At 44.9% G+C, this 14,115-nt stretch overlaps 1 long non-coding RNA gene across 1 annotated transcript in view; it reads right to left on the bottom strand.

The window, feature by feature from the left end:
• LOC115896947 overlaps positions 1–13,813 on the bottom strand; it is a 35,478-nt gene extending 21,665 nt beyond the window's left edge. The window contains exon 1 of the long non-coding RNA XR_004056891.1: positions 13,772–13,813. This is a non-coding gene — a long non-coding RNA (uncharacterized LOC115896947). The remainder of the gene's footprint in view (positions 1–13,771) is intronic.
• Positions 13,814–14,115: the final 302 nt, after the last annotated feature.

A 14,115-nucleotide genomic window follows, 5' to 3' on the forward strand; every position in this document is an offset into this window, starting at 1 on the left:
AAGAGACTCTACTATTACTTTCAGGAACTTTGCTCTGGTGAAAGAGACAAACATGGACACATTGTGACAGTACCAGGAGCTGGCCATTTGGAGGTGGGATCTATTATTAACCACATTTTAGGACTCTTCAAGCTCAAATAACTTGCCCAAGATCACATAGTTACAGAGTAGCAGAGGCAAGATTTTAATCCTTGTCTCCAAAGTTTGATTGGTTAACCACCATGCTCTATACCCAGTTTGCAGGGTAGTTCTAAAGACTAGAACTAATGTGTGAAAGTGCCAAGAACAGTATTGGACACATAATAGGCACTCAATTAGGTACAGATATTGTTGTTATTTTTCAAGGGTGATATTTCTAGCTGCTGCTATGAGCTTGCCCAGTTTCCCACTGCAGGGCTGTTGGGAGAATAGGTGGGAACAAGGAAGCTTTTTATAGGTTGGCCCAGTTTCCCCTATTAATGGGTCCATTTATTCATTCATTCATATCCTGTCTCTACTAAAAATACAAAAAATTAGCCAGGCGTGGTGGTGGGTGACTGTGGTCCCAGCTACTCAGCGAGGCTGAGGCAGGAGAATGGCATGAACCCGGGTGGCGGAGCTTGCAGTGAGCTGAGATCGCGCCACTGCACTCCAGTTTGGGCGAAAGAGGGAGACTCCGTCTCAAAAAAAAAAAAAGCAGCAGTCCCTGTCAGGATCCCAACTGACTTCTCTGGAAATTGACTGATTCTAAAATCCATATTGAATTTCAAGGGACTCCAAATAGCCAAAATAATCCTAAAAAAGAAGAACAAAGAGTACTCACAATTTCCAAATTTCAAAACTTGCTACAAAAGGTACAATACTCTAGCCAGAACAGCAGAAGGATAAGCATGCAGATCAATGGTATAGAACTGAGAGCCCTGGCCGGGCGCGGTGGCTCAAGCCTGTAATCCCAGCACTTTGGGAGGCCGAGACGGGCGGATCACGAGGTCAGGAGATCGAGACCATCCTGACTAACACGGTGAAACCCCGTCTCTACTAAAAAATACAAAAAACTAGCTGGGCGAGGTGGCGGGCACCTGTAGTCCCAGCTACTCGGGAGGCTGAGGCAGGAGAATGGCGTGAACCCAGGAGGCGGAGCTTGCAGTGAGCTGAGATCCGGCCACTGCACTCCAGCCCCGGCAACAGAGTGAGACTCCGTCTCAGAAAAAAAAAAAAAAAAAAAAAAAAAGAACTGAGAGCCCAGAACCTGGCCAGATTCTTAGATATGACACCAAACTCACTAGAAAAAATTAGATAAATTGGACAAATGGGATCTAATTAAACTAAAGAGCTTTTGCACAGCAAAAGGAACTATCATCAGAGTGAACAGGCAACCTACAGAATGGGAGAAAATTTTTGCAATCTATCCAACTGACAAAGGGCTAATATCCAGAATCTACAAGGAACTTAAACAAATTTACAAGAAAAAAGTGGGCAAAGGAGATGAACAGACACTTTTCAAAAGAAGAGGTTTATGCGGCCAACAAACATGAAACAAAGCTCATCATCACTGGTCATTAGAGAAATGCAAATCAAACCACAATGAGATGCCATCTCACACCAATTAGAATGGCAATCATTAAACAGTCAGGAAACGACAGATGCTGGAGAGGATGTGGAGAAACAGGAATGCTTTTACACTGTTGGTGGGAGTGTAAATTAGTTCAACCACTGTGGAAGACAGTGTGGCGATTCCTCAAGGACCTAGAACTGGAATTACCATTTGACCCAGAAATCCCATTACTGGGTATATATCCAGGAATGGGATATATTCTACTATAAAGACACATGCACACATATGTTTATTGCAGCACTATTCACAATAGCAAAGACTTGGAACCAACCCAAATGTCCATCAATGATAGACTGGATAACGAAGATGTGGCACATATACACCATTGAATACTATGCAGCCATAAAAAAGAATGAGTTCATGTCTTTTGCAGGGACATGGATGAAGCTGGAAACCATCATTCTCATCAAACTAACACAGGAACAGAAAACCAAACACCACATGTTCTCATTCATAAGTGGGAGTTGAACAATGAGAGCATATGGGCACAGGGAGGGGAACATCACACACCGGGGCCTGTCAGGGGGTGGCGGGCGAGGGGAGGGATAGTATTATGAGAAATACCTAATGTAGATGATGGGTTGATGGGTGCAACAAACCACCATGGCACATGTATACCTATGTAACAAACCTGCACATTCTGCATATGTATCCCAGAACTTAAAGTATAATAAAAAGATTTTTATGGTATTAGGTCTAACATTTAAGTCTCTAATCCATCTTGAATTAATCTTCGTATAAGGGGTAAGGAAAGGATCCAGTTTCAGCTTTCTACTTATGGCTAGCCAATTTTCCCAGCACCATTTATTAAATAGGGAATCCTTTCCCCATTTCTTGTTTCTCTCAGGTTTGTCAAAGATCAGATGCCTGTAGATGTGTGGTATTATTTCTGAGGACTCTGTTCTGTTCCATTGGTCTATATCTCTGTTTTGGTACCAGTACCATGCTGTTTTGGTTACTGTAGCCTTGTAGTATAGTTTGAAGTCAGGTAGCGTGACGCCTCCAGCTTTGTCCTTTTGACTTAGGATTGTCTTGGCAATGCGGGCTCTTTTTTGGTTCCATATGAACTTTAAAGCAGTTTTTTCCAATTCTGTGAAGAAACTCATTGGTAGCTTGATGGGGATGGCATTGAATCTATAAATAACCTTGGGCAGTATGGCCATTTTCACAATATTGATTCTTCCTATCCATGAGCATGGTATGTTCTTCCATTTGTTTGCGTCCTCTTTTATTTCACTGAGCAGTGGTTTGTAGTTCTCCTTGAAGAGGTCCTTTATATCCCTTGTAAGCTGGATTCCTAGGTATTTTATTCTCTTTGAAGCAATTGTGAATGGAAGTTCATTCCTGATTTGGCTCTCTGCTTGTCTGTTACTGGTGTATAAGAATGCTTGTGATTTTTGAACATTAATTTTGTATCCTGAGACTTTGCTGAAGTTGCTTATCAGCTTAAGGAGATTTTGGGCTGAGACAATGGGGTTTTCTAAATATACAATCATGTCATCTGCAAACAGGGACAATTTGACTTCTTCTTTTCCTAACTGGATACCCTTGATTCCTTTCTCTTGCCTGATTGCCCTAGCCAGAACTTCCAACACTATGTTGAATAGGAGTGGTGAGAGAGGGCATCCCTGTCTTGTGCCAGTTTTCAAAGGGAATTTTTCCAGTTTTTGCCCATTCAGAATGACATTAGCTGTGGGTTTGTCATAAATAGCTCTTATCATTTTGAGGTACGTTTCATCAATACCGAATTTATTGAGCGTTTTTAGCATGAAGGGCTGTTGAATTTTGTCAAAAGCCTTTTCTGCATCTATTGAGATAATCATGTGGTTCTTGTCTTTGGTTCTGTTTATATGCCTAATACCATAAAAACCCTAGAAGAAAATCTAGGTAGTACCATTCAGGACATAGGCATGGGCAAGGACTTCATGTCTAAAACACCAAAAGCAACAGCAGCAAAAGCCAAAATTGACAAATGGAATCTAATTAAACTAAAGAGCTTTTGCACAGCAAAAGAAACTACCATCAGAGTGAACAGGCAAACTACAGAATGGGAGAAAATTTTTGCAACCTACTCATCTGACAAAGGGCTAATATCCAGAATCTACAAAGAACTCAAACAAATATACAAGAAAAAAGCAAACAACCCCATCAAAAAGTGGGCAAAGGATATGAACAGACATTTCTCAAAAGAAGACATTCATACAGCCAACAGACACATGAAAAAATGCTCATCATCACTCGCCATCAGAGAAATGCAAATCAAAACCACAATGAGATACCATCTCACACCAGTTAGAATGGCAATCATTAAGAAGTCAGGAAACAACAGGTGTTGGAGAGGATGTGGAGAAATAGGAACGCTTTTACACTGTTGGTGGGATTGTAAACTAGTTCAACCATTATGGAAAACAGTATGGCAATTCCTCAAGGATCTAGAACTAGATGTACCATATGACCCAGCCATCCCACTACTGGGTATATACCCAAAGGATTATAAATTACTCTACTACAAAGACACATGCACACGTATGTTTATTGCGGCACTATTCACAATAGCAAAGACTTGGAATCAACCCAAATGTCCATCTGTGACAGACTGGATTAAGAAAATGTGGCACATATACACCATGGAATACTATGCAGCCATAAAAAAGGATGAGTTTGCGTCCTTTGTAGGGACATGGATGCAGCTGGAAACCATCATTCTTAGCAAACTATCACAAGAAGAGAAAACCAAACACCGCATGTTCTCACTCATAGGTGGGAACTGAACAATGAGATCACTTGGACTCGGGAAGGGGATCATCACACACTGGGGCCTATCATGGGGAGGGGGGAGGAGGGAGGGATTGCACTGGGGAGTTATACATGATATAAATGATGAATTGATGGGTGCTGACGAGTTGGTGGGTGCAGCACACCAACATGGCATAAGTATACATATGTAACAAACCTGCACGTTATGCACACGTACCCTAGAACTTAAAGTATAATAAAAAAAAAAAAAGGTGGCTGGAAAATAAAAATAAAAATAAATAAAAATAAAAAGATTTTTAAAAATTAGATAAATTGGACTTCATCAAAATTAACAGCTTTGGTGTCTCAAAGGACACTATGAAGAATGTGAAAGAAGAAAGTGAAGGGCCAAGTGTAATGGCTCACACCTGTAATCCCAGCACTTTGGAGGGCCAAGGCGGGCAGACTGCTTGAGATCAGGAGTTCAAGACCAGCCTGGGCAACATGGCAAAACCACATCTTTACTAAAACTACAAAAATTTGCCAGGTGTGGTGGTGGGCACCTGTAATCCCAGCTACTTGGGAGGCTGAGGCAAGAGAATTGCTTGAACCAGGGAGTTGGAGGTTGCAGTGAGCCAAGATCGTGCCACTGCACTCCAGCCTGGGTGACAGAATGAGACTCTGTTCTAAAAAAAAAAAAAGTGAAAAGGCTGGATGTGGTACTCATACCTATAATCTCAGCATTTAGGAAGGCTGAGGCGAGAGGATTGCTTGAGCCCAGGAGTTCAAGACCCACCTGGGTAATATGGCAAAGGCCTGTCTCTACAAAAATAAAAAAATTAGCCAGGAGTGGCATGGTGGCACGTACCTGTGGTCCCAGCTATTTGGGAGGCTGAGGCAGGAGAACTGCCTGAGCCCAGAAGGTGAAGGCTGCAGTGAGCCATGTTCATGCCACCACAGTCCAGCCTGAGTGACAGAGAGATACTCATGTGAAAAGACAAACCACAGAATGGGAGAAAATATCTGCAAATCACATATGTGATAAGACACTTGCATTTAGAATGTAAAAATAACTCTTACAACTCACTAATAAAGAGACAGCCTACTTAAAAAAATAGGCAAGGAATCTGAATGTGCATTTCTCCAAGGAAGATATACAGATGGCCAGTAAGTGGATGAAAAGATAGTAGACATCATTACTTATCAGGGAAATGCAAATCCAAATCACAGTGAGATACCATTACACATCCTAGGATGGCCAGAATTAAAAAGTCAGAAAATAACAAGTGCTGGTGAAGATGTGGAGAAACTGGAACTCTCACACACAAGTGGTAGAAATGTAAAATGGTGTGGTTGCTTTGGGAAACAGTCTGGCAGTTCTTCAAATGATTAAACATGGAGTTAACATATGGTCTAAAACTTCAACTCATAGGTATATACCCAAGGAAACTGAAAACATATGCCCACACAAGACTTGTACATGAATATTTACAATAGTGATGGCAGCGGTGGCTCCAGATGACTGGCCACTGTCAAGACGCCACCTGCAGCAGGGAGGCCTGGGCCCCACACTCCATGAAGCAGGCAGGAGCCCCACCCTCCCAGGGTGCCACTGCAGCAGCCCAACCCCAGCTGTGGACCCAAGCATCTCTGTGCTCTTGGGGGTCCAGGAGGCCCCCTTCTTCCCTGCAGCCTCAGAAGTGCCTGCTGCTGCTGCCTGCCCTCTCCCTGCTTCCGGCACCAGCTCCAATCATGGGGCAAGGTTGGGGCTGAGCCTGGACACTGTGGCAGCCCTGTCGGGTGGATGCCACACTCAGGGCAGCACTGACATGCCAGCCCCCTGCTGCCTCATCCCCCTCCAGACTTTGGGCACCAATGAGCACAGGAGGGAAGCTGAGGGGGTGCTGAGGGCAGCTCAGTGCTGGCCTGCAGGTGCCCTTTGGCACAAGCAACCTGAGTGCCATGGATGGTGGTGGCAAGAGGCAATGGCTCCTGGGTAGAATAGGGCAATCCCGGTTAAGCCCCACCTTCAAGCTAGGGGATGCCTGTGGCCTGGGGGCCAGGCTACCAGTCCTGCCAATGGGAGGGGGAACTCATAGTGTTTTTTCCTGGGCCCATACATGGCTGCCCATGGACCAATCAGCATGCACTTCCCCACTGAAGCCCATAAACACCCTGGACTCAGCCAGAACAGAGCAGACGCCCAGGTGACTAGCAGCAGAGAGGAGCTTCCCACTCCAGGGATGATCTGCCTGCAGAGAGGAGCAACTCACTCCAGACCCTCTCTGCTAAGAACTGCAGAGATGAGGGGACAACCAGCAGCAGAGAGGAGCCACCCATCCCAGCACCTCGTCCTCTCTGCTGAGGGCTAAACACTCATCGGAACACCTTGGCTGCAAAAAGGAGCTACCCATAGCAGACCTCTGAGCTGTTCTACTACTCGATAAAGCTTCCTCTATATCTTGCTTACCCTCCACTTGTCTGCGTGCCTCCACCCTCCACTTGTCTGCATGCCTCAGTCTTCCTTGTGGCAGGATAAGAACTTGGGACCCACCAAATGGCAAGCCCTGTAACACAAACAGGGCTGAAACATGCCCCTTGCTCACCACATTGCAGGTGGAGAAGAGAAGAGCTGCAGCCCTTCAGGGAGCCCAGACCTGAGAGCTCCCTAAGCCAGCGCTGTGACTCCCTCTTTGAGGCCCTGTGGTTCCTGGTGTTTCCAAGCTTCCAGGTGCCACTGCATTCCCAGTGCTAGCCAGGGAAGCTGCCTGCAGTCCATTTGGTCCAGCTGCAGCCTCACAGACAGCCGCCACCTGTGCCAGCACCTGGAACTGCCCGCCCCCCTGCAGTAGCCAGCATGCCTGACTGTGCACAGTGCCTGGACCCCACGCTCTCTTGCTCACATACCCCTTGCCATTCCACACCTGGCTCACCCTTGGCAGGCATGGGATCCAGACTGGTAGCGTTAAGTCAAGCACAGCCCGATAGCCTGAGTGGGTGGAAGGAGCTGAGCGAGCCTGAGTCAGGCAAAGGCACCACTGGCCCTAGAGGTTTCTGGCCAGAAAAGTGACACCTCAAAGATCCCATAACAATAACATTATTCAGCTGGGCGCAGTGGCTCACGCCTGTAATGCCAGCACTTTGGGAGGCTGAGGTGGGCGGATCACGAGGTCAGGAGATCAAGACCATCCTGGCTAACATGGTGAAACTCCGTCTCTACTAAAAATACATAAAATTAGATGGGCATGGTGGCAGGCACCTGTAGTCCCAGATACTCGGGAGGCTGAGGCAGGAGAATGGCATGAACCTGGGAGGCGGAGCTTGCAGTGAGCCGAGATTGCACCACTGCACTCCAGCCTGGGCGAAAGTGTGAGACTCTGTCTCAGTAAATAAATACATAAATAAACAATAGCATTATTCATTTGGGCTAACAGATGGAAACAACCCAAGTGTCAATTAATAGAGGAATGAGTAAACAAAATGTATAGTCATCCATAACCATCTATAAACAAATGTTAATCCAGAAAATGGAATATTATTTAGCTATAAAAAGGAAGTCTGACATGTGCCACAACATGGATGAACCCTGAAATAGGCCAGTTATAAGAGGACAAATGTTGTATGATTCCACTTATGAGGTACCTAAAGCAGTCAAAGTTATAGAGGCAGAAAGTAGAGTGGTGGTTGCCAGGAGCTAGAGAGAGAGGGAACAGGGAGTTGTTCAATGGGTACAGAGTTTCAGTTCAGGAAGATGAAAAAAATACTGGATCTAGTTTGTCCCTGGATCTAAGAAAAAAGAAGAAAAAGTATGGAAGATGAATGGTGATAATGGTTGTGCAATATTCTGAATATACTTAATGCGACAGAAGTATATGCTGAAATGATTAAAGTGGTTATGCTACGTATATTTTACCTCACACACACACAAAATGAAAGAGGTACTGATGCATGCTATGACATGGGTGAACTCCAAAAACATTATTCAAAGTGGAAGAAGCCAGAGCAAAAGACTACATATTGTATGATTCTATACATATGAAATGTCATCTTTAGAAAAGAGAAGCAGATGACAAGCTGGCCAGCCCTAATTCCAGCCTTAAGACTAGCATCGGCCGGACACAGTAGCTCACGGCTGTAATCCCAGCACTCTGGGAAGCTGAGGCGGGCAGACCGCCTGAGGTTAGGAGCTTGAGACCAGCCTGGTCAACATGACGAAACCCTGTCTCTATTAAAAATACAAAAATAGCTGGGTGTGGTGGTAGGTGTCTGTAATCCCCACTACTTGGGAGGCTGAGGCAGGAGAATCACTTGAACCCAGGAGGTGGAGGTTGCAGTGAGCTGAGACTGTGCCACTGCACTTCGAGCCTGGGCAACAGAGTCAGACTGTCTCAAAAAAAAAAAAAAAAAAAAAAAAAACTAGCATAATTGCAGGTGACGTCATAAATGGTGACCCAGATGCCACTACCCACCCAATATAATGGGTATAATAAAAACTCAAACAATAGGTGTCAGTGAGGATAGAAAGAAATTGGAACCCTTATACATTGCTGGTGAGATTTTATTTTATTTTATTTGTGAGACAAGATCTCACTCTGTCACCCAGGTTGGAGTGCAATGGTGCCATCATAGCTCACTGTAGCCTCAAACTCCTGGGCTGAAGCAATTCTCTTGCCTCAGCATCTTGAGTAGCTGGGACTACAAGTGGGCACCACCACTCCTGGCCATATATTTATTTATTTATTTATTTTTGTATATATAAAAATGTATGTATTTATTATTGTATATATATAGTTTTGTTTTGTTTTGTAGCGACCAGGTCTTGCTTTGTTGCCCAGGCTGGTCTTGAACTTCTGGGCTCAAGCAATCCTCCTGCCTCAGCCTCACAAAGTTCTGGGATTAAAGGTGTAAGCCACCATGCCCAGTTGCTGGTGGGATTTTAAAATGCTGCTGTCACTGTGCAAAACAGTTTGGTAGCTATCCAAAATGTTAAAATTGGAGTTACCATGTGGCCCAGCGATTGCACTCCTAGCTGCAAAAAAAAAACAAAGAAATCCTATATCCACAAAAACCTTGTACCTGAATAACTTATAGCAACATTATTCACAATAACTAAAAAGTAGAAACATGAATATTCATCAACATGGAAAATCAAATGCAGTATATCCGTACAAAGAAACACTATTAAGTGTTAAAATGAAGTACTGACACATGCCACAACACTGATGAACCTTGAAAACATGCTAAGTGAACAAAGTCAGATGCAAAAGGATACACATGTATGATTCTATTTACATGAAATGTTCAGTAGAGGCAGGAAAATCTACAGATACAGAAAAGTGTATTCATGGTTGCCAAGCACTGCGGCGGGTGGGTTGAAATGGGGATTAATTGCTAATGGGTATGGAGATTTTTTAGGGAGTGATGAAAATCTTCTAAAATTAATTATGGGCTGAGTTTGGTGACTCAGGTCCGTAATCCCAGCACTTGGAGAGGCCGAGGCAGGCAGATCAACTGAAGTCAAGGGTTCGAGGGCTGGGTGCGGTGGCTCACGCCTGTAATCCCAGCACTTTGGGAGGCTGAGGCAGGCAGATCACGAGGTCAGGAGAACAGGACTATCCTGGCTAACACGGTGAAACCCCGTCTCTACTAAAAATATGAAAAATTAGCTGGACGTGGTAGCGGGCACCTGTAGTCCCAGCTACTCAGGAGGCTGAGTTAGGAGAATCACTTGAACCCGGGAGGTGGTGGTTGCAGTGAGCCAAGATCACACCACTCCCACTCCCTCTTTCCCTTTAAAAGGAAAAAGAAAGAGAGAGAGAAAGAAAGGAAGGAAGAAAGGAAGGGAGGGAGGGAAGGAAGGAGAGAGGGAAGGAGGAAGGAAGGAAGGAAATGAGGGGACCACATCCTCTCCCACCTACTTCAGAGGGCTGGTAGGACTAGGGTCCTCCCCACCTGAGCACTAGCTTAGGGTGAAAGGGAGGAAGAGGAATCCTTAACAGAAGGAAGATGTATTTCTATACAGTGGCTAAAACTTGCAAGTAGCTGCTTACCAGTCAGCCAGGCAGCCATGGTTGTTGTTTGTTTTTGTTTTTGTTTTGTTGTTGTTGTTGTTGATGAGACAGTTTTGCTCTTGTTGCCCAGGCTGGAGTGCCCAGACTGGGCAACAGTAAGACTCTATATTAAAAAAAAAAAAAAAAAAAAAAAAAGGCCGGGAGCCGTGGCTCACGCCTGTAATCCCAGCACTTTGGGAGGCCAAGGCGGGCAGATCATGAGGTCAGGAGATCGAGACCATCCTGGCTAACACAGTGAAACCCCGTCTCTACTAAAAATGCAAAAAATTCGCCGGGCGTGGCCGTGGGCGCCTGTAGTCCCAGCTACTTGGGAGGCTGAGGCAGGAGAATGGCGTGAACCCGGGAGGCGGAGCTTGCAGTGAGCCGAGATCGCGCCACTGCACTCCAGCCTGGGTGACTGAGCGAGACTCCGTCTCAAAAAAAAAAAAGAAAATTACGATGATGGTTGCATAACTCTGAATGTACTAAAAAATCATTGAATTGTACACTTTAAAGGGGTAAATTCTATGGTTTGTGAATTGTATCTCGATAAAGATGTTCAAAAAATGGTGACCTGGCAGAGTGGCAGTGGACTTGCCCAGCCCCAGTCCTAGATACACTTGTCCCCTTGCCTTCCAGATAATCAGCTTGCTGATAACTATAGAGCAAAGTAAGGGCAGAAAGGAGAAAGTAAGCCAAGAAGGGAGCTGGAAGACAGGACCTACTGCCTTGGAAAGCCATCATGCTCTGAGGACTCTTCATCATTCCTCAAGGTACTTCTTCTTCCCTCCCTTACCTCCCACTCCCTCCTAGGCACTCCACTGAACCTGCCCACCTCCACTCCTGCTATCTCTGCCCACCTCTACTCCAATCATCTGGGCATCCATGCCCAGTTCACATCAAATCTGGGTGTAAAGAGTTTGAAGTCAGTTTTTAAAGTTGTAATAGAATCTTTCTTTGGCCACCCAGGCTTTGGAGAATTTGGTCATCCTTCCACTTTACGGACTGTGAATTATCTTGTGACCAATGATTTCCACTTCTTCCCATCTAGGTGTTACTTCATTTGCCAACAATTCCCCAACTCCCCAAAGTGGAAGGAAGGAAACAAACTTGTACCTTTGACTTGTTTTTCAGAAACTATGGTGTAAATGTCTCTGGGAAACTGGGTGAAACTAAGGGGGCCATATGATATTGTTTTCATTTATTTTTATTTTTTAACCTGGAAAATGTGCAGATGCAATGCCATATGATGTTGGATGGAGGAATTACTTGTTTTAAATTATCTTTCCTTCTTTATGTCCTGGGCAAATATAAATTAGTTGGTTATTTGTAACCATCAGAAAGGATCCTACTGATGGCATGACTCCTTTGCCAAACTTCTTATCAAAAATAAGGACTCTGGAACATTATGAAAATGAGAGGTCTAAGGCCATACCACCCTGAAAACAACCAATCTTGTCTGATCTTGGAAGCTAAGCAGGGTTGTGCCTGGTTAGTATTTAGGTGGGCTATAGGCTTTTGGCATCCCACTCCCTCTTTCCCTTTAGAAGGAAGGAAGGAAGGAAGGAAGGAAGGGAGGGAGGGAGGGAGGGAGGGAGGGAGGAAGGAAGGAAATGAGGGGACCACGTCCTCTCCCACCTACTTCAGAGGGCTGGTAGGACTAGGGTCCTCCCCACCTGAGCACTAGCTTAGGGTGAAAGGGAGGAAGAGGAATCCTTAACAGAAGCATTATCTGTCCCTCTAACCCTCCTTTCAGAAGTGGCCGCTCTAAAAAGTCCTCTTGTCCTCTGACTCTTAGATCCCTCATACTTTTTGCCTCATCCAGCTGTATACATGCAGTGAAACACACTTTAACTGTCCCAGATACTTGGGAGGCTGAGGCAAGAGGATCACTTGAGCCCAGGAGGTGGAGGTTGCAGTGAGCCATGATCATGGCACTACACTTCAGCCTGGGTGCACAGAGAAAGACCCTGTCTCAAACCAAAACCCAAACTAAAACCAAACAAAACAATAACAACAACAACAAAACCATACACACACTTCAGAACAGACCTCTGTAGCAGGATGGTGTATTTATGTACAGTGGCTAAAACTTGCAAGTAGCTGCTCACCCAGTCAGCCAGGCAGTCATGGTTTTTTTGTTTGTTATTGTTTGTTGTTGTTGTCGAGACAGGAGTTTTGCTCGTTGCTCAGGCTGCAGTGCAATGGCGCCATCTCAGCTCAACAAAACCTCTGCCTTCTGGGTTCGAGCCATTCTCCTGCCTCAGCCTCCAGAGTAGCTGAGATTACAGGTATGCGCCACCATGCCCGGCTAATTTTGTATTTTTAGTAGAGGTGGGGTTTCTCTATGTTGGTCAGGCTGGTCTCGAACTCCCAACCTCAGGTGATCCACCCACCTTGGCCTCCCAAAGTTCTGGGAATACAGGTGTGAGGTACTGCACCTGGTCACAGCCATGGTTTTTAATCACTAAGAAGAGAAAGGGAGGCTGAGGCAGGTGGATCACCTGAGGTCAGGAGTTTGAGAGCAGCCTGGCCAACATGGTGAAACTCCATCTCTACCAAAAATACAAAACTTAGCTGGCTGGGTGTTGTGGCGCATGCCTGTAATCCCAGCTACTCGGGAGGCTGAGGCAGGAGAATCACTTGAACCGAGGAGGTGGAAGTTGCAGTGAGCTGAGATCGTATCATTGTACTCCAGCCTCAGTGACAGAGTGAGACTCCGTCTCAAAAAAAAAAAAAAAAAAGGGTTCATTTTTTTCTAACTTCCTTATTTTCTTGGGTTAAACTAGCGCTCTTAAATTAACCTGCCTGCCTACAGGCTTTCCAGACCAGGAGTGATCATATAACTTGCAAGTCTTACTGGGGACCTGAAAGCCCCAACATGCTCTGAAGCCTGGAAAAGTAGGTGGAAGAAGGAAAAGATAGAACTTGGCACAGAGAGAAAAAAAACATCTGTGCTGGACTAAAAAATATATGAGTACGAATGTTAGATTTTGGGTTACATCAGGGACACATGTGCATATCTGCATTTGATGTGTGTGCAATTGTGTGGCCAAGAGGGTGTCTGTGAGTGAGAAGACACATCCAAAGATTTAATGAGAAGAATAATGATTTTGGATCCACCTGCCTTGCTCTCAGTGCCAAGAGGAATAGTAGGCACAGGATTCACTGCAGGGGTAGATGGTGAAAGCAGTCAGAAAGTGATGGGTTGTTTGGGGTACCCCTGAATAATGTCTCCCCGCCTAGCTGGCTCTTGCTTGAAATTTAGCAGTTAGCTAACTGTGTCTCTAAGGATTTTAAATTTTTCCTCATACTTTTCTTTATTTCCACATTTTCAAGACATACCCGAGACTGGGTAATTTATAAAGGAAAAGAGGTTTAATGGACTCACAATTCCACATGACTGGGGAGGCCTCACAAACATGGTGGAAGGTGAAGGAGGAGCAAAGGCACATCTTACATGGTGGCAGGCAGGAAGTGCTGAGGGTATTGCAATTATAAATAAAAGGTTATTAATGTAAAATAATATATTTTAGTACTTGACAGTAGTTCAAATAAAAAGTCTTGAGGGAGGTTCCTGATTCAATTTAGACCATGAAGCCTTGTGTTAAGGGCATGGATTGGATATTGTGGATTCTGATCTAGAACATGTGCTGTGATCCGCACTAGTTCTATAATCCTGGGCAAGGCTCTTGACATCTGTGGGGCTTAAACCTGAGTGCAAGAATCGCCCAA

Source organism: Rhinopithecus roxellana, chromosome 4 (genome assembly GCF_007565055.1).
Source record: "Rhinopithecus roxellana isolate Shanxi Qingling chromosome 4, ASM756505v1, whole genome shotgun sequence".
Taxonomy (NCBI): Eukaryota; Metazoa; Chordata; class Mammalia; order Primates; family Cercopithecidae; genus Rhinopithecus; species Rhinopithecus roxellana.